This window comes from Oryx dammah, unplaced genomic scaffold (genome assembly GCF_014754425.2).
Source record: "Oryx dammah isolate SB20612 unplaced genomic scaffold, SCBI_Odam_1.1 HiC_scaffold_22, whole genome shotgun sequence".
In the NCBI taxonomy this organism is placed as follows: domain Eukaryota; kingdom Metazoa; phylum Chordata; class Mammalia; order Artiodactyla; family Bovidae; genus Oryx; species Oryx dammah.
Window position 1 is genome coordinate 61936499 of NW_024070206.1, and position 23029 is coordinate 61959527.

The following is a 23029-nucleotide window of genomic DNA, read 5'->3' on the forward strand; positions in this document are numbered from 1 at the left end:
CATCTGCCCACAATGTGGGACCCTGGTTTGATCCCTGGGATGGGAAGATCCCCTGAAGAAGGAAATGGCCACCCATTCCAGTACTCTTGCCTAGAAAATTCCATGGATGGAGGCTCCTGGTGGGCTACAGTCCATGGAGTCACAAAGAATCAGACACGACTGAGTCACTTCAATTTACCTGTGGTTGGCACAGAGATTTGTAGTTTCAATACCACTAAAGGTTGTTTGTGGGTGCAGGAGGGCCGAGAGGAGCTACTCCACGTTCAAGGTCAGGAGGGGCGGCCCTGATGAGATACCCCTCATCCGACATAAGGAGCAGTGGCTGTGCTTTGCTGGAGCAGCCGTGAATAGATACCCCACGACCAAGGTAAGAGAAACCCAAGTAAGATGGCAGGTGTTGTGAGACGGCATCAGAGGGCAGACAGACTGAGACCATAAACACAGACAACTACCCAATCTGATCACATGGACCACAACCTTGTCTAACTCAGTGAAACTAGGCTGTGCCATGGGGAGCCACCCAAGACGGACTGGTCATGATGGAGAGGGCTGACAGAATGTGGTCCACTGGAGTAGGGAATGGCAAACCACTTCAGTATTCTTGCCTTGAAAGCCCCATGAACAGTATGAAAAGGTAAAATGAAGGGTACTGAAAGGGGAACTCTGAGGTCGGTAAGTTCCCAATACACACTGGAGACCAGTGGAAGAATAAGTACAGAAAAACTGAAGGGGATGGAGCCAAAGCAAACACAATACCCAGTTGTGGATGTGACTGGTGAAACAAGCAAGGTCCGATGCTGTAAAGGGCAATATTGCTTAGGAATCTGGAATGTTAGGTTCAGGAATCAAGGCAAAGTGGAAGTGGTCAAACAGGCGATGGCAAGATTGAACACTGACATTCTAGGAATCAGCGAACTAAAATGGACTAGGATGGGTGAATTTAACTCAGATGACCATTATATCTATTACTGTGGCAGAAATCCCTTAGAAGCAATGGAGTAGCCATCATGGTCAACAAAATAATCTGAAATGCAGTACTTGGATGCCCTCTCAAAAACGACAGAATGATCTCTGTTTCTTTCCAAGGCAAACCACTCAATATCAGGTAATCCAAGCCTATGCCCCAACAGTAATTTTCAAGAAGTTGACGTTTAACGGTTGTATGAAGCCTTTCAAGACCTTTTCGAATTAACACCCAATAAAGTTGTCTTTTTCATTCTAGGGTACTGGAATGCAAACGTAGGAAGTCAAGAAACACCTGGAGTAATAGGGAAATTTGGCCTTGGAGTACGGAATGAAGCAGGGCAAATAATAGAATTTTGCCAAGAGAACACACTGGTCATAGCAATCAGCCTCTTACAACAACACAAGAGAAGACTCTGCACATGGACATCATCAGATGGTCAACACTGAAATCAGACTGATTACATTCTTTGCAGCCAAATGTGGAGAAGCTCCATACAGTGTGCAAAAACAAGATGGGAACTGACTGGCTAAGACCATGAACTTCTTATTCTTAAATTTAGACTTAAATTGAAGAAAGTAGGAAAAACCACTAGACAATTCAGGTATGACCTAAGTCAAATCCCTGCTGATTATACAGTGGAAGTTAGAAATAGATTTAACAGATTAGATCTGACAGAGTGCCTGATGAACTATGGACGGAGGTTCGTGACATTGTACAGGAACAGGGATCAAGACCATTCCCAAGAGAAAGAAAGGTGAAAAAGCAAAATGTCTGTCTGTGGAGGCCTTACAAATAGCTGTGAACAGAAGAGAAGAGAAAAGCAAAGGAGAAAGGGAAAGATATAAGCATGTGAATGCATAGTTTCAAAGCATAGCAAGGAGAGATAAGAAAGCCTTCAGGAGCGAAGAATGCAAAGAAATGGAGGAAAACAACAGAGTGGAAAAGACTAGAGATCTCATCAAGCAAATTAGAGATACCAAGGGATCTTTTCATGCAAAGATGGGCTCAATAAAGACAGAAACGATATGGACTTAACAGAAGCAGAAGATATTAAGAATAAGTGAAAAGAATTCACAGAAGAACTGTACCAGAAAGATCTTCACGACCCAGACAATCACGATGGTGTGATCACTCACCTAGTATCAAACATTCTGGAATGTGAAGTCAAGTGGGCCTTAGCATCACTACAAAGAAACTAGTGGAGGTGATGGATTTCCAGTGGTGCTCTTTCAAATCCTGAAAGATGATGCTGTGAAAGTGCTGCACTCGATATGCCAGCAAATTTGGAAAGCTCAGCAGTGGCCACAGGACTGGAAAAGGTCAGTTTTCATTTCAAGGCCAAAGAATGGTCAAACTACCACACAGTTGCACTCATCTCACACGCTAGTAAAGTAATGCTCAAAATTCTCCAAGAGAAGTTTCAGCAATACATGAACCGTGAACTTCCAGATAGCCAAGCTGGTTTTAGAAAAGGCAGAGGAACCAGAGATCAAATTGCCAACATCTGCTGCATCCTCGAAAAAGCAAGAGAGTTCTAGAAAAACATCTATTTCTGCTTTATTGACTATGCCAAAGCCTTTGACTGTGTGGATTACAATAAAGTGTTGGAAAATTTTAAAGAGATGGAAATACCAGACCACCCGACCTGCCTCTTGAGAAACCTATATGCAGGTCACGATGCAAAAGTTAGAACTTGACATGGAACAACAGACTGGTTCCAAATAGGGAAAGGAGTACGTCAAGGCTGTATATTGTCCCCCTGCTTCCATAACTCATATGCAGAGAACATCATGAGAAAGGCTGGGCTGGAAGAAGCACAAGCTGGAATCCAGATTGCTGTGAGAAATATCAATAACCTCAGATATGCAGATGACAACACCCTTATGGCAGAAAGTGAAGAGGAACTAAAGCGCCTCTTCATGAAAGTGAAAGAGGAGAGTGAAAACGTTGGCTTCAAGCTCAACATTCAGAAAACTCACATCATGGCAGCTGCCCCATCACGTCATGGCAAGTAATGGGGAATTGTGGAAACAGTGTCAGACATTATTTTGAGGGGGCTCAAAAATCACTGCAGTTGGTGATTGCAGCCTTGAAATTAAAATACTTTTACTCCTTGGAAGGAAAGTTATGACCAACCTAGATAGCATATTCAAAAGCAGAGACATTAATTACTTTGCCAACAAAGTTCCATCTAGTCATAGCTATGGTTTTCCCAGTTGTCATGTATGGATCAGAGAGCTGGACTGTGAAGAAAGCTGAATGCCAAAGAATTGATGCTTTGGAACTGTGGTGTTGGAGAAGACTCTTGAGAGCCCCTTGGACTGCAAAGAGATCCCACCAGCCCATTCTGAAGGAGGGCAGTCCTGGGATTTCTTTGGGAGGAATGATGCTAAAGCTGAAACTCCAGTACTTTGGCGAACTCATGTGAAGAATTGACTCATTGGAAAAGACTCTGATGCTGGGAGGGATTGGGGGCAGGAGGAGAAGGGGACGACAGAGGATGAGATGGCTGGATGGCAACACTGACTCGATGGTCGTGAGTCTGAGTGGACTCCGGGTTGGTGATGGACAGGGAGGCCTGGCATGCTGCCATTCATGGGGTTGCAGAGAGTCGGACATGACTGAGCGACTGAACTGAACTGAACTGAATATGTAAAGGAAGAGAGGAGGCCCATTGGAGCTATTTTCCACCCATTGGGAAAGTAAGATGGATCCCTGCTTCACAAAACACTACCATAGGAATTAAGACACCTAGGAAGAACGAATAATTGAAAGGAAAACTTGACAAATTTTATAACAATTTCTGATGAGTGAATACCTTACTTTATAATCGAGGTATAATGCATTTTTAAATTTTGTTATTATTTTTTTAATTTATTTTTTATTTTACTTTACAATTCTGTATTGGTTTTGCCATACATTGACATGAATCCACCACGGGTGTACATGCGTTCCCAAACATGAACCCCCCTACCACCCCCCTCCCCACAACATCTCTCTGGGTCATCCCTGTGTACCAGCCCCAAGCATGCCGTATCCAGCATCGGACATAGACTGGCGATTCGATTCTTACATGATATTATACATGTTTCAATGCCATTCTCCCAAATCATCTCACCCTCTCCCTCTCCCTCTGAGTCCAAAAGTCCACTATACACATCTGTGTCTTTTTTGCTGTCCTGCATACAGGGTCATCATTGCCATCTTTCTAAATTCCATATATATGTGTTAGTATACTGTATTGGTGTTTTTCTTTCTGGCTTACTTCACTCTGTGTAATCGGCTCCAGTTTTATCCATCTCATCAGAACTGATTCAAATGTATTCTTTTTAACGGCTGAGTAGTACTCCATTGTGTATATGTACCACAGCTTCCTTATCCATTCATCTGCTGATGGACATCTACGTTGTTTCCATGTCCTGGCTATTATAAACAGTGCTGCGATGAACATTGGGGTACATGTGTCTCTTTCAATTCTGGTCTCCTCAGTGTGTATGCCCAGCAGTGGGATTGCTGGGTCATAAGGCAGTTCTATTTGCAATTTTTGAAGGAATCTCCACACTGTTCTCCATAGTGGCTGTACTAGTTTGCATTCCCACCAACAGTGTAGGAGGGTTCCCTTTTCTCCACACCCTCTCCAGCATTTATTGCTTGCAGATTTTTGGATCGCAGACATTCTGACTGGTGTGAAGTGGTACCTCATTGTGGTTTTGATTTGCATTTCTCTAATAATGAGTGATGTTGAGCATCTTTTCATGTGTTTGTTAGCCATCTGTATATCTTCTTTGGAGAAATGTCTATTTAGTTCTTTGGCCCATTTTTTGATTGGGTCATTTATTTTCCTGGAATTGAGCTGCAGGAGTTGCTTGTATATTTTTAGTCTAAGGTGTACAGCAACGTGATTGAGGTTATTCAGTGTCTCAGGGGCTTCCTTGGACAAAATTCACTCCATTTGATGGCCCCTGGAACATGTCCTCTACTCAGAACAGGCAAGAATCGTGAAAACACAAAGTAGCATGTGGTGATGCTAATGGGTATTTTTTCACTGAATCAATTATTCTACCATGACACACAGAAGAAGCCTAGATGATAGGAGGGGTATCTGCAAACCTATCTTCAAACCAGGAGGCCTTGCTCCCTTGAATAGTGTTGCATGAAACTACACTTGGGAAGGGAAGAGGTGTGCCATGAATATTTTGTCTGCAGAGAACAAAGTGCTGTGTACAGACGTTGTGCAAGCTCATCCCAGGACATGGAGCACAAGGACACAGTGACCTGATTTTCAGCCCTGCTCTTGGGGCATCACACTGTCTCCACCCCATATGGTGAGGCCCTCAGAGGTGTCCTGGAGAGTATGGGCACACGACCTGAATCTGTCCAATCTGTGTGTTATCCTCCCTGGCTACTGTGATGGGCTCAGGACTTGAGCAGTGAACAATCGGTGCCCAGGACCAGGACTGATCGATGGCTGCAATCAAGGGGAAGAGGAGCTCTGGTTCTGCTAAAAGGGGCGGGGCTGGTGAGGTCAGTCTACAGCAGTGAGAGGAGCCTGAGGTCAGCCTGGGGCGACTGGTGACGTTGCTGCTCCCGTCAGGGCAGAGACACCAGCTTGAGAATGAGAGCACTGCTGAGCCCAGGTTTGGAGAGCGCTGGCTCCTGCTGTGGTCCCGAAGTTCCACCTGAAACTGGAGGGAAGCCGTCTGCCTGTGAATCCTCCTGCTTAGCTGTGAGCTTGTGGAACCATGCTGGTTTTTCTGTCCAGTGGGTAAGTGGAGGCCCTGCAAAAGCAAGTGTGTGGGTTTTGGCTGGTTTCAGGAAAGAAATGCCAGATGGCACAGGGAGACTCCAGTCTAATCTGGATTCAGGGGATATCTATTGAAAGTGAAGCGACAAGTCCTGTCGTGTCCAACTGTTTGTGACCCCATAGACTATAGGATCCATGGAATTCTGCAGGCAAGAATACTGGGGTGGGCAGCCTTTCCCTTTTCCAGGGGATCTTCCAAACCCAGGGGTTGAACCCAGGTCTCCGCATGCAGGCAGATTCTTTACCAGCTGAGCCATAGAGAGGCCGAAGAATATTGGCTGGGTACCCTGACCATTCTGCAGCAGATCAGGATTTCCTGACCCAGGAATCAAGCTGGGCTCTCCTGCAGTGCAGAATGATACTTCACCAGCTGTGGAATCAGGGAAGCCCAATCTCTCTTAAGACCAGCTATTAATTGAAGGATTACCCTAAAGAGTCTTCACAGGTTTAAGGTAGCAACTTGCTAATGTAGCAATCGATGTCCTTATTCTAGAGGACAAAACTGGGGTTTTAACTCAGCTATGGCAAGGAAGTGTGTACCCAGACAAACCCCGCCGTTACTGCTGTTAGAACTCAGGGGTGCCACATGGTGAAGCTTGTCCGTGTGACAGGGTCTAAGGCACCCAGCCCACACTGGGTGCTGCGGGGAACTACTTGCTAACTGCTGCCTGGCAGCTCGGAGACTCACAAAATCAGTTTGCACTAAAGAAAGGAATGGCATCTCCCTTCATCCACCCCACAGCATGCTCTGGGTCCTCCCACACCTTACCCCTTTCTATTGCTTTCTGAGGAAATTAGAGTCATGCTCATGTGGCCACATTGGCTGTCCAATGTCCACAGGCTACCACTGGAGCTGCTAAAGGAGAGGGCAAGAGCCTTTTGCCCTGAGTATCTCTCTTTCACACTTGCACACAAGAGGCCTTTTCTGAGACGTGCAGAGACACTCCCTCAGTTTGCAACAAGTTGTATCCACTGCTGTCCTTTCAGTGTCTCCCTTGAAACTCAGCTCATCTGCTCCTTTCACTGCATGGCGTCCCACAATGCTGCCATGGGAGGGACAAAGCTGACTGTGAATCCAAAGCTCAGATCTGACAGCTGGGAATCTGTATATAAAGGACCTGATTATTCACACTGTAAAGGCTGAATTAGTCTCCAGGGACCCAGAACTAGGGCTTGGGCCAAGGTGACTCCACTGGCGTTTTATGCCAGGATAGGCTTCTGGCTTTAGTGGGGATGGGGCGAGTTTCTTGAGGTTCTGAAGGAGCACTGTGTGCAGGTTCATGGTGCATAGCGAAGAGAAGGTGGAGTCTACCCTGGAGGTGGTCGCAGCTCATGGCTGAGCCAGCTGCCTTCCTAAGGGTGGAATGTGGGCCAGAGTAAGAGACCCAGGTCCCCTCCCTTGTGTGGTACCTGGGGCATGTTGACACCAGACAAAACACTTACACAGTGAAGACCATCGCTGCTGTCTGCAAAGGGTTTACACTGGCATGTGTCTTCATCTGAGAGGTCAGGCCATCTCAAAACTACACTGACCATGGGCATGGCCTGTCCACCCTCACATGTGTCTTCTCTTCCTTACTGAACATTCATTTCCAAGAGGGTTTTGGGGCCATAGAATGTTGGGTTTTCTCTAGCTTTGTCCAATGAGGAACGCTTTTTTGTCATTGGTGTTGTTCATTTTCTAGCTCTCTCTTTTGGCTTCTTCTGTGAAATCGTTTGTGGAACAGGAAGAGCTCTTCATCTCCCTTCTGGCTGAGATGTCACATTTACAACAGCAATGCCTACCTGGAATGTTCGGACCACATTTGCTGAAAGGGCTTGGTTTAGCAGATGTACCTGCAAAACTTTGCAGATGTACCTACACTGTCCTTTCAGTTATCCAAAGGCTACTTCAAATGAAATAAAAACAAGAATTCTCAAGTTTAATCTTACAATTTGTGGAGAGTCAGAAAAATCCCCTGGAGAATGGAAAAGTTACCCATTCCAGTTTTCTGGCCTTGATAACTCCATGGGCTGTAGAAACCGTGGGACTGCAAAGGGTCTAACAAGACTAAGCATCTATAACATTCCCTTTATGTCAGAAAAAAATCTATTTTTCTATCATTTCAGTGATTGGCATTGATTGTGGACACCAAAAGAATGTGAAGAAATGGAGAAAGAAGAAGACTAAATGTTGTTAGGTGGGGGAGGGAAGAAGGGGGAGTGCTTGACATGAATCCAGGCTTTGCTGGGAAGTGGGGGGATAGACTGAGAAGGTGCGAATGTAGACACTGGTGATGGTTACACAGCATGTGAAGGCCTTAATATTCCCAAATTGCATCAATTAAATTAAGATTTATTAACATAAACTTAACAGAAAAAATAGATAAAGCCATAAAAAAATTAAAACATCCCCAAAACATACACACACCAGATGCAAATAAGCTCAGGGGAAGGGCACTCAAGCTTCCCTGGGTGGGGAGCGAGTTGATGGCATCTACGGGAAGAGGGCAGGGATGGAGGCTGTAGAGCCAACCGCTCCCCGGATGAGGTGTTTCCAGAAAGGGCTCTGGGGTCTGACCAGAGCAGTGCCCGTTCACCCTGCAGGGTTGGGTCAGTCATCATGGGCATCTGGATCTTGGGCAGGATCCAGGGCAGGCTCTCCCTGCAGAGGTGGTGACTCATCCCCTGACTCGGATTCTCCTGCCAAAACCCGAGCAGGTACAGGTGCAAGTGGAGGTGGATGTTCTTGCTGAGGGGGTGGGAAATTGGTGCCTGTGGCTGGGGGTCGTGCAGGGACAGAGTTCCGATATGCCCACTGTGCTGGCCAGTACCCAGCTGGCCCAGTGTCTCTGGCAAGGGAAGTCTCAGGTCTCGATCTCCCCTCAGTGGATCCCTGGGTCATGCAACTGTAGCACCCACTGCGGAAGGGAGAGGACTTGGAATTGGAGTCTGGTTGTAATGAGAGGCCAGCGCTAGAGCTGTGAGAGAAGAGGTTACCCATCACCATCATTTTGATGTGTGTATATGGGGACAGAAATCTCCCAGAGAATCACAAAAAATATGCAGCATAGGATGCACTGTGACTGCAGTGTGAAAGATGGGTGGTGTAAGGCCAGCCTTTGTTCCAGGCACAGACCCAGCTCTGGGGGACTCCTCCCTGTGTAGCTCAGCATCCCCTCCCCACACACGCACATGCACAGCCCCAGCCTCCTCACCTCTGTGCTCTGCCGTGCTGGGCTCCAGGTCCTCCTGTTGCCTCAGAGGCCGGGGTTCTCGGGGCTCAGGGTCGGAGCCGGGTGTGCTGAGCTCCATGGCAGCCTGAGACTGGGCCCCGGGATGTGTCCTGGGTGGTGTGTGTGGAGCAGTCCTTCCCCACTTCCTCTTCATTCCCAGTTGGGCTGATCCCTCCATGGGCACGCTCACCTGGAGCCTGCACTGGGCCTCATGGCCAGGGGGACAGTGATCCGACGCTTCCCTCGGAGAGGTGAACAGGGTGACCCCTCATTGCCCACATCGACTGGGAAGCTCTGAAATGACACTGACCATCAGCCAGTGCTGCCTGGTGTTTACTGAACTGGGCCTGACCAGCATGGCAGCTGCTTTGGCCCACTCGAAATTCTGCTGCCAGAAGAAACACGTGTCTGCTCAGGTAACCACTCTGGACGAAGGAGATGCCCCTGAGGGTGTGGGGTCTTCCTGGGCAGCCAGTGCTGCCTGGACTCTCCCCATCCTTCCCAGGCTGCTCTCCCCTGGGGTGTGGACACACCCAGTGCACATACTTCTGAGCCACATCCGCAGGGGCTTGCTTGAGGCAAAGATACCCCAGGAAACCCCGATCCACACACACAGAGAAAGGGCTCAGTGTTATCCGGGCTGGAGCTCCCGTGTTTCCTTTCTGTTTCTTTGGGCAAAGGGCCAGAAGCCTCTCGGGCGGTTCCTGACACTGCACCGACTGCGTTCATACACACTCTGCTGGTAAGTTCTCCCGAGGCCCCAGCCTCTGGAAAGGGGCAAACAGCGAAACATCCTGGCTGCCCACGAACTGGCTCCTCTCTGCTGTGAGGCCTGGAGATCCAGTTTCTGTGTTATGTTGGGTTCTGTTGCCAGGAAGTGATGTCATTTCCTGGGTTCCTTGCCGAGGTCCCTTACACAAAGCTCCCCAAGAGAACCTCTGGGTTTCTGTCTGTTCACAGATCTCCTTAGGCCATGTTGCAGGCACAGTGACACCCACACCACTCACCCCACAGCTTTGGCAGGCCTAGGTGCAGCCAGGACCTGAGCTCTGAGGACACAGCTCTTTCAGACAGGCTCCTTCTACTCATCTGTGATGTGGCCCTTGACAAGCCATATGCCCCTCAGGGTTTCCCTAGTCTCTGCATCTGCAGAGTGGGGTCAATCTCTCTTCTACGGCCTTGGTCTGTCAGCCTACAACACATACATGCCTTTCAACCTGGGGCTGGTATCACATGGACCTTATGCCCTGGACTTCCCAAAAGCAAGATTCAATATATGGCTGACCTAGCACAGAATGGGGCAGAAACAGACCTGGATGGGCTCTAGGATCCAGGAAAATGTCATGGAAATTGTCACGATATCTGACACTACTTTTGCACCTCGAGAGGAAAGCAGGATTCCCTGTCTCCACACGAGACGAGGCCTGACTCCCCTGTTGAAACTCCATAGGAACCCCGAGATCCATGTCAGCACTGGAGAGGAACCCTGAGGTTCCAGCCTCTACTCTAGATGACGACCTAGGCCCCTGGACCGACTGAAGAGGAATCCCGAGAGGCCCCTCGCAACTCGCATGAAGACTGCACTTTCCTGAGGCAACACGAGCGGGTCCCTCAGGTCCCCGTCGTAACTTGAGAAGAACTCAAGTTTCCTGCTGCAATTCAAGAAAAACCACGATATTCTACCCTCAATGAGAGATGAGGCCTGTTTCCACTAAATTGTCTTGAGGGAAATCCCATCTTCCCTCTTGAACCTCGAACACGTCCTTGACACCCTTTATGCAACTTAAGAAATTCACTGACATGCCCATCTCCACTCGAGAGGAACACCAAGGGTCTGGCCACAACTCAAGAATAGCCTCTGTTTTCCCTCCTCATCTTGAGATTAGGGTCCATTTCCCTGCTTCGTCGGGAAAGGAATACCAGCATTTCCCTCGCACCTCAAGAGGAGTCGGTCTCTACTTGAACCTCGAGAGAATTTCCAGAGGTCCTTCCACAATTCAGAAAGACCCTGATGTTCCAATCCACTCCAGTTAAACCAGATTCCCCTGCACTGAGTCGACTGTCACCCCTAGTATCACCTCAAAACACGATGGGAGTTGTGACAGCCCTGTTGCACCTCGAGAGAAAGCCACAGATCCCTATGTCAACTCGAAGGAAGCCTGACACTGCTTTTCCAGCTTGAGAAGAGAGCGGACTTGCATGTCTCCACATGAGACAAGGCCTGACTCCCCTGTTGAAACTCCATAGGAACCCCGAGATCCTTGTCAGCACTGGAGAGGCATCCTGAGGTTCTGGCCTCAACTCCAGATGAGGACCTCGGCCCCAGCACTGACTGGAGAGGAATACTGAGAGGCCCTTCGCAACTCGCATGGAGATTTGACTTTCCTGAGGCAACACTAGCGGGTCCCTGACGTCCCTGTCCTAACTCAAGAGGAACCCCAAGTTTCCTGCTGCAACTCGAGAAAAACGAGGATATTTTCCCCTCAACTCGAGATGAGGCTCTTTTCTGCTGCAGTGTCTCAAGAGAAATCCCATCTTCCCTCTTGAGCCATGAAAGGGTCCTTGACACACTTGATGCAACTCAAGAAGTTCCCTGACATACCCATCTCCATTCGAGAGGAACACCGAGGGTCCCGCCACAACTCAAGAAGAGCCCTGTTTTTCCCTCTTCATCTCAAGATGAGGGTCCATTTCCTTGTTTCTTTGGGAAAGAAATTCTGGCGTTGATATAGGGATATGTGTCTTTTTCTCAAGGTCCCACAGGGATGTCACACCTGCCATCGTGTTTTGAGTTGATGCTCAGGGTGACAGACGAGTCAGTGCAGGGGAATAAGAATGATCTGGAGTGGATGGGGACATCGGGGTCTTTTTGAATTTAGTCTTAATTCCCAGGCATGCACTAGAGTTTTCAGGTGAGACTGGCCCCTTCTTGAGGTGCAATGTAAACGTTCGGATTGCTTCCCGACGAAGCTGGGGAATCGACCCTCATCTCGATTTGAGGAGCACTAACATGCGGCTGTTTCGGAGTTGTGGCTCAGGTTTCTTCTCATGTTTCACGGGTATCTCGGAAAACTTGCTGAGTTGCAGAAAGGGTGTCAAGTACACTGTCGTGTTTCAGAGGGAACGTGTTATTCCTCTTGAGACACTGCTCTGGAAAAGGGCCTCATCTCGCGTTGATGGGAGAATCTTGTGGTTTTCCTCGTGTTGCTGCAGGAAGCTTGGTGTTCCTCTCGAGTTGTGACGGGGATCTCAGGGACCTGCTCGCGTTGCCTCCGAGAATTCACGTCTCTTTCCGAGATTCGAGGGGGACGTCGGAATTGCTCTCGAGTCACTGCCAGCAAATAAGGCCGTGTCTAGAGTTCAGTAGGTCAACTCAGTGTTCCTGTCCAGCGGTGACAGGGATCTCGTGTTTCCTCTCAAGGTTCAACTAGGGAGTCAGGCCTCGTCTGGTGTCGAGACATGGAACACGGCTTTCCTCTCGAGTTGTCAAAAGTTTTTCAGGCCTCCTGTCGAGTTCAGGCAGGGAATTGGGGCTCTTTCAAGAGGATCAGCAGGGGAGTCAGGCCTCCAATCATGTTGTGAGGGGATCCTCAGTGTCGCATTGGAGCCGGGGCACGGGAATCAGGATTTATCTTGAATTGAGGGGCAACTCGGAGTCCTTTCTCCTTGCAGCAAGAGCCGCGAGGTTCCACTCAAGATTCAATAGGTGAGACAGGCCTCCCCTTGTGGTGCGAGGGGTAGTTGGGATTCCTCTTGACTTGAAGGAGGGAATGGGCCCTCATCTCTCAGTGAGCTGGTAAACACAGGGCTCTTGTCGAGTTGTGGCGGGAAACACGCTCTGGTTTCCTCTCAAGGTGTGACAGGGATATCTCGGCCCAACTGAGTTGCATGGAGTCAAGCCTCCTCTCAAGTTTGGAGAGGGCACTCGGGATTGCTCTCCAGGCGCTGCAGGAACAAAGGGCCTCATGTCACGAGGACGGGGGAATCTCCTGGTTTTCCTCGAGTTATGGCAGGAGACTTGGGATTCGTCTGCAGCTACCCTGGGGAACTCAGGGAGCCTCTCGTGTTGGCTCAAGGAAGTCAAGTCTCCATTCGAGCACGGGATCACTCTGGAGTCTTGGCAGGGGAATCAGGCTTCAATTCGCATGGAAGGGGTGATCTCAAGATGTTTCTCGAGTTATGGCAGGACGTTTGGGTTCCCTTGAGTTGCAACGGGGATCTGAATGAGCCACTCATCTTGTCTCTGGCAAGTCAGGAATATTTTCCAGTTGTGATGGGCATCTCGGGATTCCTCTCGAGTGGTGCAGGTGACTAGGGCCTCATATCAGGTTGAGGCGGGAAACTCAGACTTCCTCTCCAGTTCTGACATGGATCTCAGGGTTCCTATGGAGATTGCCTGGGGAGTCAGCCATCGTCTCCTGTTGAGGCATGCAACTCCACTTCCTTCTCGAGGTGTAAAAGGGGTGTCAGGCCTCCTTTCCAGTTGAGGTAGGGATCTGGGGCAATTTCTAGAGGTGCCATGGTGCTTTCAGTTCTCCCTTCGTGTTGTGAGGTTATACTCGGCGTTCCATTCGAGATGTGGCAGGGGAATCAAGCCTTATTTCGAGTGGATTGGGACATCCGGGTCTTTTGGAATTGTGGCACGACCCTTGGAGTTGCTTTCGAGTTTCAAGTTGAGACCACCTCCTCTTGAGGTGCGATGGGAACACCACAATTCCTTTCCCAACGAAGCAGGGTAATGGACCCTCATTCGAGGTGACAAGGGAAAACGGGGGGCTCTTCTTGAGTTGTGGCGGGACCCGTGGTCTTCCTCTCGAGTGGAGACAGCTATATCAGGGAACTTCTTGAGTTGCATCAAGGGTGTCAAGGACCCTTGTGAGGCTCAAGAGGGAAGGTGGGATTTCTCTCGAGATGCTGCAGCAGAAAAGGGCCTCATTTTCCATTGAGGGGAGAATCTCCTGGTTTTTCCCAACTTGCAGCAGGAAATTTGGGGTCCCTCTCAAGTTAACACGGGGACCTGAGGGACCCACTCGTGTTGCCTCAGTAAAGTCAAGTCTCCATGTGAGTTGTGAGGGGCCTCTAGGGATTCCTCTCCAGTTGGTGCTGGGGCCTAGGTCCTCATCTGGAGTTGAGACTGGAACCTCAGGGTTCCTCTCAGTGCTGATATGGATCTCAGGGGTCCTATCGAGTTTCAACAGGAGAGTCAGGCCTCGTATTGTGTGGAGACATGCAAGCCTGCTTTCCTTTTGAGCTGTAAAAGTAGTGTCGGGCTTCCTGTCAAGTTGACATAGGGATCTGTGACTTTCTCTCGAAGTGCCAGAGGGCTGTCATACGTGCCATTGTTTTGAGTAGATACTCGGGGTGACCGTCGAGTCAGTGCAGGGGAATCAGGTATATCTGGAGTGGATTGGGACATCAGGGTCTGTTGGAATTGTGGCACGACCCCTGGAGTTCCTCTCGAGATTCAAGTGGAGACCGCCTCTTCTTGAGGTGTGACGGGAATGCCAGGATTCCTTTCCTGACGAAGCAGGGAAATGGAACCTCATATCGAGATGAGGAGGGCAAAACGAGGCTCTTCTTGAGTTGTGCCAGGACCCTCAGAGTTCCTCTAGATTGGAGACGGGTATGTCCTGGTAATTCTTGAGGTGTATCAAGTGTGTCACGGACCCTTTCGAGGCTCAAGAGGGAAGGTGGGATTTCTCTCAAGATGCTGCATTGGAAAAGGACCTATCTCGCGATGAGGGGAGAATTTCCTGGTTTTTCTCGACTTGCGGCAGGAAACTTGGGGTTCCTCTCAAGTTATGACTGGGACTTGAGGGACCCACTCGTGTTTCCTCAGGAAAGTCCAGTCTCAACGCGAATTTCCAGGGGCCACTTGGGATTCCTCTCCAGTCGGTTCTGGGTCCTAAGTCCTCATCTGGAGTGGTGGCTGGAAACTCAGGGTTCCTCTCTAGTGTTGACATGGATCTCAGGGTTCCTATGGAGTTTCAACAGGGAAGTTGGTGTGGAGACATGCAAGTCCACTTTCCTCTTGAGCTGTCAAAGTGGTATAAGGCTTCCTTTCGAGTTAACATAGGTATCTGTGGCTTTCTCTCGAGGTGCCACAAGGCTGTTACACCTGCCATCATGTTTTGAGTCGATACTCAGAGTGACTGTCGAGTCAGTGAAGGAAATCAGGTGTATCTGGAATGGATTGGCACATCAGGGTCTTTTCAAATTGTGGTACGACCCCTGGAGTTCTGCCGGGAGCCAGTGTGAGGAATCCCACCCATGGCAAAGGTCATGAACAAGGAGGCCTGACATACGCAAAAGTGGGGTCAGGCCTTAGGGGTCCCTGTGGACATTCTCAAGCATCTACCCCCAAAACCAGAGCCTGCCTACCTTACTGCATTATGCTTTTACCTACACTTCTGACATTACAGGGGGTTATCACCTAACCACTCTCTCTAAAAAGGAGCTAACTTAGAGCTCTGGTTAATAAATCTCCTGGGTGTAACAAGAGTGTTTCAGTTCACAAGCTCCTCTGATGGCTCTCTAGCCTGCCTGACAGGTTTGTCCGGCCACATGTGATTGTTCACAGCCTCCTAACCGTGAGAGGCATGAGATGCTATAAACTTTCTAAATACAGATTCTTTTGAGAAGTTGGAAAATTATGAGTATAGTATTAGCGAGTTATTTAGAAATTATACTGGTGGAGGATTTCATTGTTGAGCCAATATTTGCTGCTAAGCCTCCATATCCCTTGCCCCTTATACACACCAGTTGATATAACTAGCATATAGGAGAAAATAGTATTAACCTTGATATTAATCACGTTAGATCTTAGGCTAAGTAAATTATTTTCTTGATTATAGCCCACTTCACCTTTGCCCTGTAGAAATGCAACTTTATCTGATGCCTTCAGAGGGTGGTGCCTGACATAAGAAAAATCACCTTTGGAGAAAATAAGTTTTCTGGTTGACTAATCATCATCAGGAAGGGTCATAAAATGTTAGCAGGCCTCTTGGCCAGAAGATGATGTAAATCACCTGAGAACTTTGTATATCAGAAGGAATGCAGAAAGACAGCGTGGTTTCAATAATGGTCAGGACTGCTGACCTCACGTGACTTTGTATTTCCCATTTATATCTATGTATGACTTAAAGTATAAAAGCGGCTGTGGAAAATAAAGAAATGGGACCAGTTTCTGGAAAGACTAGTTTCCCCCGTATCGTGTTTTCTCATTCTCTTCTTTTCTGGCTAAATTCCCATCTGGAGCGTGCAAGCTCGCCGAGCCTACTAACTTTGCCTGGGCTTCTAAGATCTGAACGGGGAGGCACTTTGTGTCTCTGCTCCTCTGCGAGACCAGGAAAACACCTGTGGCCTACGTAGGCGGTGCAAATCCCTTGTCCTGGGGTTTTATTGGTTCTCCGTGTAAACCAAGTTATTCAGACTCTTTTCTCCACTAATTTTCCTTCTGCACTATTCTTCCCTAATCTCTCTCCATATCTTTAATTATACAATTTTCCTCTAAACACCGACTCCGTCCCCACTTCTAATTACCCTGGTTCCACCGGGGCTAGACCCCGGCAAGTGGCGCCAGAACAGAATTAAAGTTAAGACAGCCAATATTCATTCCCTTTTTACATTTGTATAAGAACAATATCCTTGGTTTCCAGAAGAGGGCACTGTTAATTTAGATTCTTGGGTGAAGCTAGGAAAACATCTGAATACTTATTATACTTTGCATGGGCCTGTAGATGCTTTTGCTCTGTGGAATATGATAAAAAATGTTCTGGACTCCAGTCATGAGCCTGTTAGATAGCCTATGGGAGAGGCTATAGTGGTGGATGGTGGTGGGTCTCCACCTTCTACGCAGATCATATTTTCTGCCATTGATGAAGAAAAGGAGGAAGACTGTGCTCTACCTCCCGAGGAAGAAGAGGGCTTACAGGATGCTGCAGCCAGGTGCCCTGGCGAGCCCCCTCCCCTCTACACAAACCTTTAAAGATTTATCCACCACTTTCTGATTGAAGGCGACCACCCCACCGCCACCTCTGCTTGCGCCTCCCCACTTTGCCTCCAAAGCCTCCAAGAGCATTGCCTAAGGCTGAAAAAGATAAAGAGATTTAAAAAAAAAAAAACAAAGGAGCTTTTAAAACAAAGCCTGCTCCTTGCAGAAAACCCCCTCAGGGGGGCCTCACCCAAGCCAAAAAAAAAAAAAAAAAGAGAGAGAGAGAGAGGAAAGAAAAGAAAAAAGGAAGAAAAATAATCACAATAAAAAGGATTTTACAAATAAAAAAATGTTTCTCTTATGGCCAAATGGGGCATTTTTGCCAGCAATGTCCTGCTAAACAGAGAGAACAAGCTGTGCCAATCAAGCTCAGGTAGCTCAGGACTGGACCTCAGTTCCACCACCTCAACAATAGTAACACCAGATAGCCCCACAATTAAAATCCCTACAGGGGTTAAGGGTCCATTACCGAAAGATTTGGTGGGAATTATATTAGGCAGAAGCTCTTTAGCCATGCAAGGCTTCACAATTATCTTTGAAGTAATTGATTCAGACTATACAGAAGAAATTCAGATAATGATTTCACCCCCAACTAAAACTTTACAAACACATCAGGGACAAGAATAGCTCAACTTTTATTTTTGCCTTACTACACTGCAATTGGGCTTACAGCTACTCAGAGTGAAAGGCAAGACAAAGGATTTGGGTCTAGTGACATGTTTTTTTGGGTAACAGAAATTACTCAGAAATGCCACATGAAAACTTTTCTGGTCAGTGACAAGTCTATTGTGGGGTTATTAGACACAGGAGCAGATGTTTCTTGTATTTCAGGAAAAGACTGGCTCTGCTCCTGGCCCACACATACTACTGAAAATGAGTTGTTTGGATTAGGAAGAGCCCCCACAGAAGCTAAGAGAACAAAAATCTTAGATTGGCAATTTGATGATACTTGTAGAACTTTCCAACCATATGTAGTTCCTTCACTCCCCTTTACCCTGTGAGAGAGGGACGTACTGTCTCAAATGGGAGTGTTACTTTTTTAGCCCTGATGATAAAGTGACCTTTCAAATGCTGCAAATGAGCTATGATCCATCAAAAGGATAGGGTAAACAACAGACAGAAATAATTGAGTCAATTTGCCCAACTCCTTGACAGCTATGTACTGGATTGGGGTATCCACATTTATAATGGAGGCCATTGTTTTGCTGCCAACCACATTACATGGAAATCTCAAGATCCAGTGTGGGTGGAACAATGGCCTCTGCCTAAAAAATGACTGGCGGCTAAAACGTTAATTTCTGAACAATTGGAACTGGGACATATTGAGCCCTCCAATAGCCCCTGGAACACTCCTATTTTTGTTATTAAGAAAAAATCTGGTAAATGGTAACTTATACAGGATTTGAGAGCAATTAATGCCACCATGGAGGATATAGGGGCCTTAAAACCTGGGCTCCCTTCCTCAGTAGCTGTTCCAAGATATATGATAATATTGTAATTGATTTACAAGATTGTTTTTTCACTATTCCCTCAAGTGCTGAGGATATAAAGCGATTTGCCTTTAGTCTGCCATCATAAAACCTTAAACAGCCTTATTTAAGGTTTCAGTGGAAAGTGTTACCTCAGGGAATGAAAAATAGCCCTCAGTTCAGTTCAGTCACTCAGTCGTGTCCGACTCTTTGGGACCCCATGAATCTCAGGACGCCAGGTCTCCTTTTTCATCACCATCTCCCGGAGTTCACTCAGACTCACGTTCATCGAATCTGTGATGCCATCCAGGCATCTCATCCTCTGTCATCCCCTTCTCCTCCTGCCCCCAATCCCTCCCAGCATCAGAGTCTTTTCCAATGAGTCAACTCTTCACATGATGTGGCCAAAGTACTAGAGTTTCAGCTTTAGCATCAGTCCTTCCAAAGAAATCCCAGGGCTGATCTCTTTCAGAATGGACTGGTTGGATCTCCCTGCAGTCCAAGGGACTCTCAAGAGTCTTCTCCAACACCACACTTCAAAAGCATCAATTCTTCGGCGCTCAGCCTTCTTCACAGTCCAACTCTCACATCCATACATGACCATAGGAAAAACCATAGCCTTGACTAGATGACCCTAGTCAGCAAAGTAATGTCTCTGCTTTTGAATATGCTATCTAGGTTGGTCATAACTTTTCTTCCAAGGAGTAAGCTTCTTTTAATTTAATGGCTACAGTCACTATCTGCAGTGATTTTGGAGTGCCAAAAAATAAAGTCTGACACTGTTTCCACTATTTCTCCATCTATTTGCCATGATGTGATGGGACCGGATGCCATGATCTTCATTTTCTGAATGTTGAGCTTTAAGCCAACTTTTTCACTCTCCTCTTTCACTTTCATCAAGAGGCTTTTTTTTAAAGCTCCTCTTCACTTTCTGCCATAAGGGTGGTGTCATCTGCATATCTGAGGTTATTGATATTTCTCCCAGCAATCTTGATTCCAGCTTGTGTTTCTTCCAGTCCAGAGTTTCTCATGATGTACTCTGCATATAAGTTAAATAAGCAGGGTGGAATATACAGCTTTGATGTACTCCTTTTCCTATTTGGAACCCATCTGTTGTTCCATGTCCAGTTCTTACTGTTGCTTCCTGACCTGTATACAGATTTCTCAAGAGGCAGGTTAGGTGGTCTGGTATTCCCATCTCTTTCAGAATTTTCCACAGTTTATTGTGATCCACACAGTCAAAGGCTTTGGCATAGTCAAGAAAGCAGAAATAGATGTTTTTCTGGAACTCTCTTGCTTTTTCCATGATCCAGTGGATGTTGGCAAGTTGGTCTCTGGTACCTCTGCCTTTTCTAAAACCAGCCTGAACATCAGGGAGTTCACATTTCACGTATTGCTGAAGCCTTGTTTGGAGATTTTGAGCACTACTTTACTAGCATGTGAGATGAGTGCAATAGTGGGGTAGTTTGAGCATTCTTTGGCATTGCCTTTCTTTGGAATTGGAATGAAAACTGACCTTTTCCCGTCCTGTGGCCACTGCTGCTTTCCAAATTTGCTGGCATATTGAGTGCAGCACTTTCACAGCATCATCTTTCAGGATTTGAAATAGCTCAACTGGAATTCCATCACTTCCACTAGCTTTGTTCACAGTGATGCTTTCTAAGGCCCATTTGACTTCACATTCCAGAATATCTGGCTCTAGATTAGTGATCACACCATCATGATTATCTGGGTCGTGAAGATCTTTTTTGTACAGTTCTTCTGTGTATCCTTGCCACCTCTTCTTAATATCTTCTGCTTCTGTTAGGTCCATACCACTTCTGTCCTTTATCAAGCCCATCTTTGCATGAAATATTCCCTTAGTATCTCTAATTTTCTTGAAGAGATCTCTAGTCTTTCCTATTCTGTTCTTTTCCTCTATTTCTTTGCATTGATCGCTGAAGAAGGCTTTCTTATCTCTTCTTGCTATTCTTTGGAACTCTGCATTCAGATGCTTATAGCTTTCCTTTTCTCCTTTGCCTTTCACCTCTCTTCTTTTCACAGCTATTTATAAGCCCTCCCCAGACAGCCATTTTGCTTTTTTTGCATTTCTTTTCCATGGGGATGGTCTTGATCCCTGTCTCCTGTACAATGTCACGAACCTCATTCCATAGTTCATCAGGAACTCTATCTATCAGATCTGGGCCCTTAAATCTATTTCTCACTTCCACTGTATAATCATAGGGGATTTGATTTAGGTCATACTTGAATGGTCTAGCGGGTTTCCCTACTTTCTTCAATTTCAGTCTGAATTTGGCAATAAGGAGTTCATGATCTGAGCCACAGTCAGCTCCTGGTCTTGTTTTTGTTGACTGTATAGAGCTTCTCCATCTTTGGCTGCAAAGAATATAATCAATCTGATTTTGGTGTTGACCATCTGGTGATGTCCATGTGTAGAGTCTTCTCTTGTGTTGTTAGAAGAGGGTGTTTGCTATAACCAGTGCATTTTCTTGGCAAAACTATATTAGTCTTTGCCCTGCTTCATTCCACATTCCAAGGCCAAATTTGCCTGTTACTCCAGGCGTTTCTTGATTTCCTACTTTAGCATTACAGTCCCATATAATGAAAAGGACATCTTTTTTGCGTGTTAGTTCTAAAAGATCTTATAGGTCTTCATAAAACCGTTCAACTTCAGTTTCTTCAGTGTTACTGGTTTGGGCATAGACTTGGATAACAAGTACTGCATTTCAGATTCTTTTGTTGACCATGATGGCTACTCCATTTCTTTAAGGGGAATTCTGCCCATAGTAGTAGATATAATGGTCATCTGAGTTAAATTCACCCATTCCAGTCCATTTTAGTTCCCTGATTCCTAGAATGTCAACGTTCACTCTTGCCATCTCTTGTTTGACCCCTTCCAATTTGCCTTGATTCATGGACCTGAAATTCCAGGTTCCTATGCAATATTGCTTTTTATAGCATCGGATCTTGCTTCTAGCACGTCACATCCACAACTGGGTGTTGTTTTTGCTTTGACTCCATCCCTTCATTTTTTGTGGAGTTATTTTTCCACTGATCTCCAGTAGCATATTGGGCACCTAATGACCTAGGGTGTTCCTCTTTTGGTATCCTATCATTTTGCCTTTTCATACTGTTCATGGGGTTCTCAAAGCAAGAATACTGAAGTGGCTTGCCATTCCCTTCTCCAATGGACCACATTCTGTCAGATCTCTCCACCAAAACCCGCCCATCTTTGGTTGCCCCACAGCCGGTGGCCAGGAGGAGCTACCCTGTGTCCAAGGTCAGGGGTGGTGGCCGGGAGGAGACATCCTGCATCTGAGGCCAGTGGCGGCTCAGAGAAGACACCCTGCGTCCGACGTCAGGGGTGGCAGCCGGGAGGATCTACCCCGCGTCCAAGGCCAGTGGCGGCCCGGAGGAGACACCCCGTGTCTGAGGTCGGGGCGGCGGCTGGGAGGAGCTATTCTGCGTCTGAGGTCAGGGACGGCTGGGAGAAGCCACCTCGCGCCTGAGACCAGGGGTGGTGACCTTGAGGAGCCACCTTGAGGCTGAGGCCAGGGGAGGCGGCTGGGAGGAGCAACCCGAGGAGCAGTGGCTGCGCGGGCGCAAGAGGGCCTAGAGGAGCTGTCCCACATTGAAGGTCAGGAACGGTGGTGGTAAGGAGATGCCCCTAGTCCAAGGTAAGGAGCAATGGCTGTGCTTTGCTGGAGCAGCCGTGAAGAGATACCTCACGCCCAAGGTAAGAGAAACCCAAGTAAGATGGTAAGTGTTGCAAGAGGGCATCAGAGGGCAGACACACTGAAACCATACTCACAGAAAACTAGTCAATCTAATCACACTAGGACCACAGCCTTGTCTAACTCAATGAAAAATAGCTCTACATTATGTCAGAAAATTTGTCAATGTCGCTTTAGAAAATATTAGAGCTAAATATGAACAAGTATATATGATTCACTATATGGATGATATTTTAATAACTCATCCAGATAGAACTCATTTACAAACCATCTTCCAAGATTTAACTCAGGCATTGTCAGCTAGAGGCTTAAAACTTGCCCCAGAGAAAATTCAAACTAACTCACCCATAACTTACTTAGGAAGGGTTATAAGTTCAGAAACAGTGACTCATGTCCTGCTACAATTAAGAAAAGACCATCTCGTTACCTTAAATGATTATCAAAAACTTTTAGGTGATATTAACTGGATTAGGCCCTATTTAAAATTAACCACTGACGAATTAAAGCCTCTTTTTAACATTTTGCATGGGGATCTAGATCCAACTTCAAAAAGATAATTAACTGCTGAGCCTTGGGAAACCCTAGGCAAAGTAGAGAAAGCCTTATCTGATAGCTATGTAAAAATGATTGATTTAGCAGCAAACTGGCAATACCTTTGCCTAGCAACCCCTACTGTACCTACAGGAGTTTTACGTCAAAACGGCCCCCTAGAATGGGTCCATCTCCCCGCTCAAGGTAAAAAAAGTAGTGGCTTCTTATCCAGGCTTCATAGCTACATTGATATTAAAAGGAAGAAAACAGATCATTGAATTATTTGGTAAAGAGCCATCAGAAAGTGCAGTTCTAT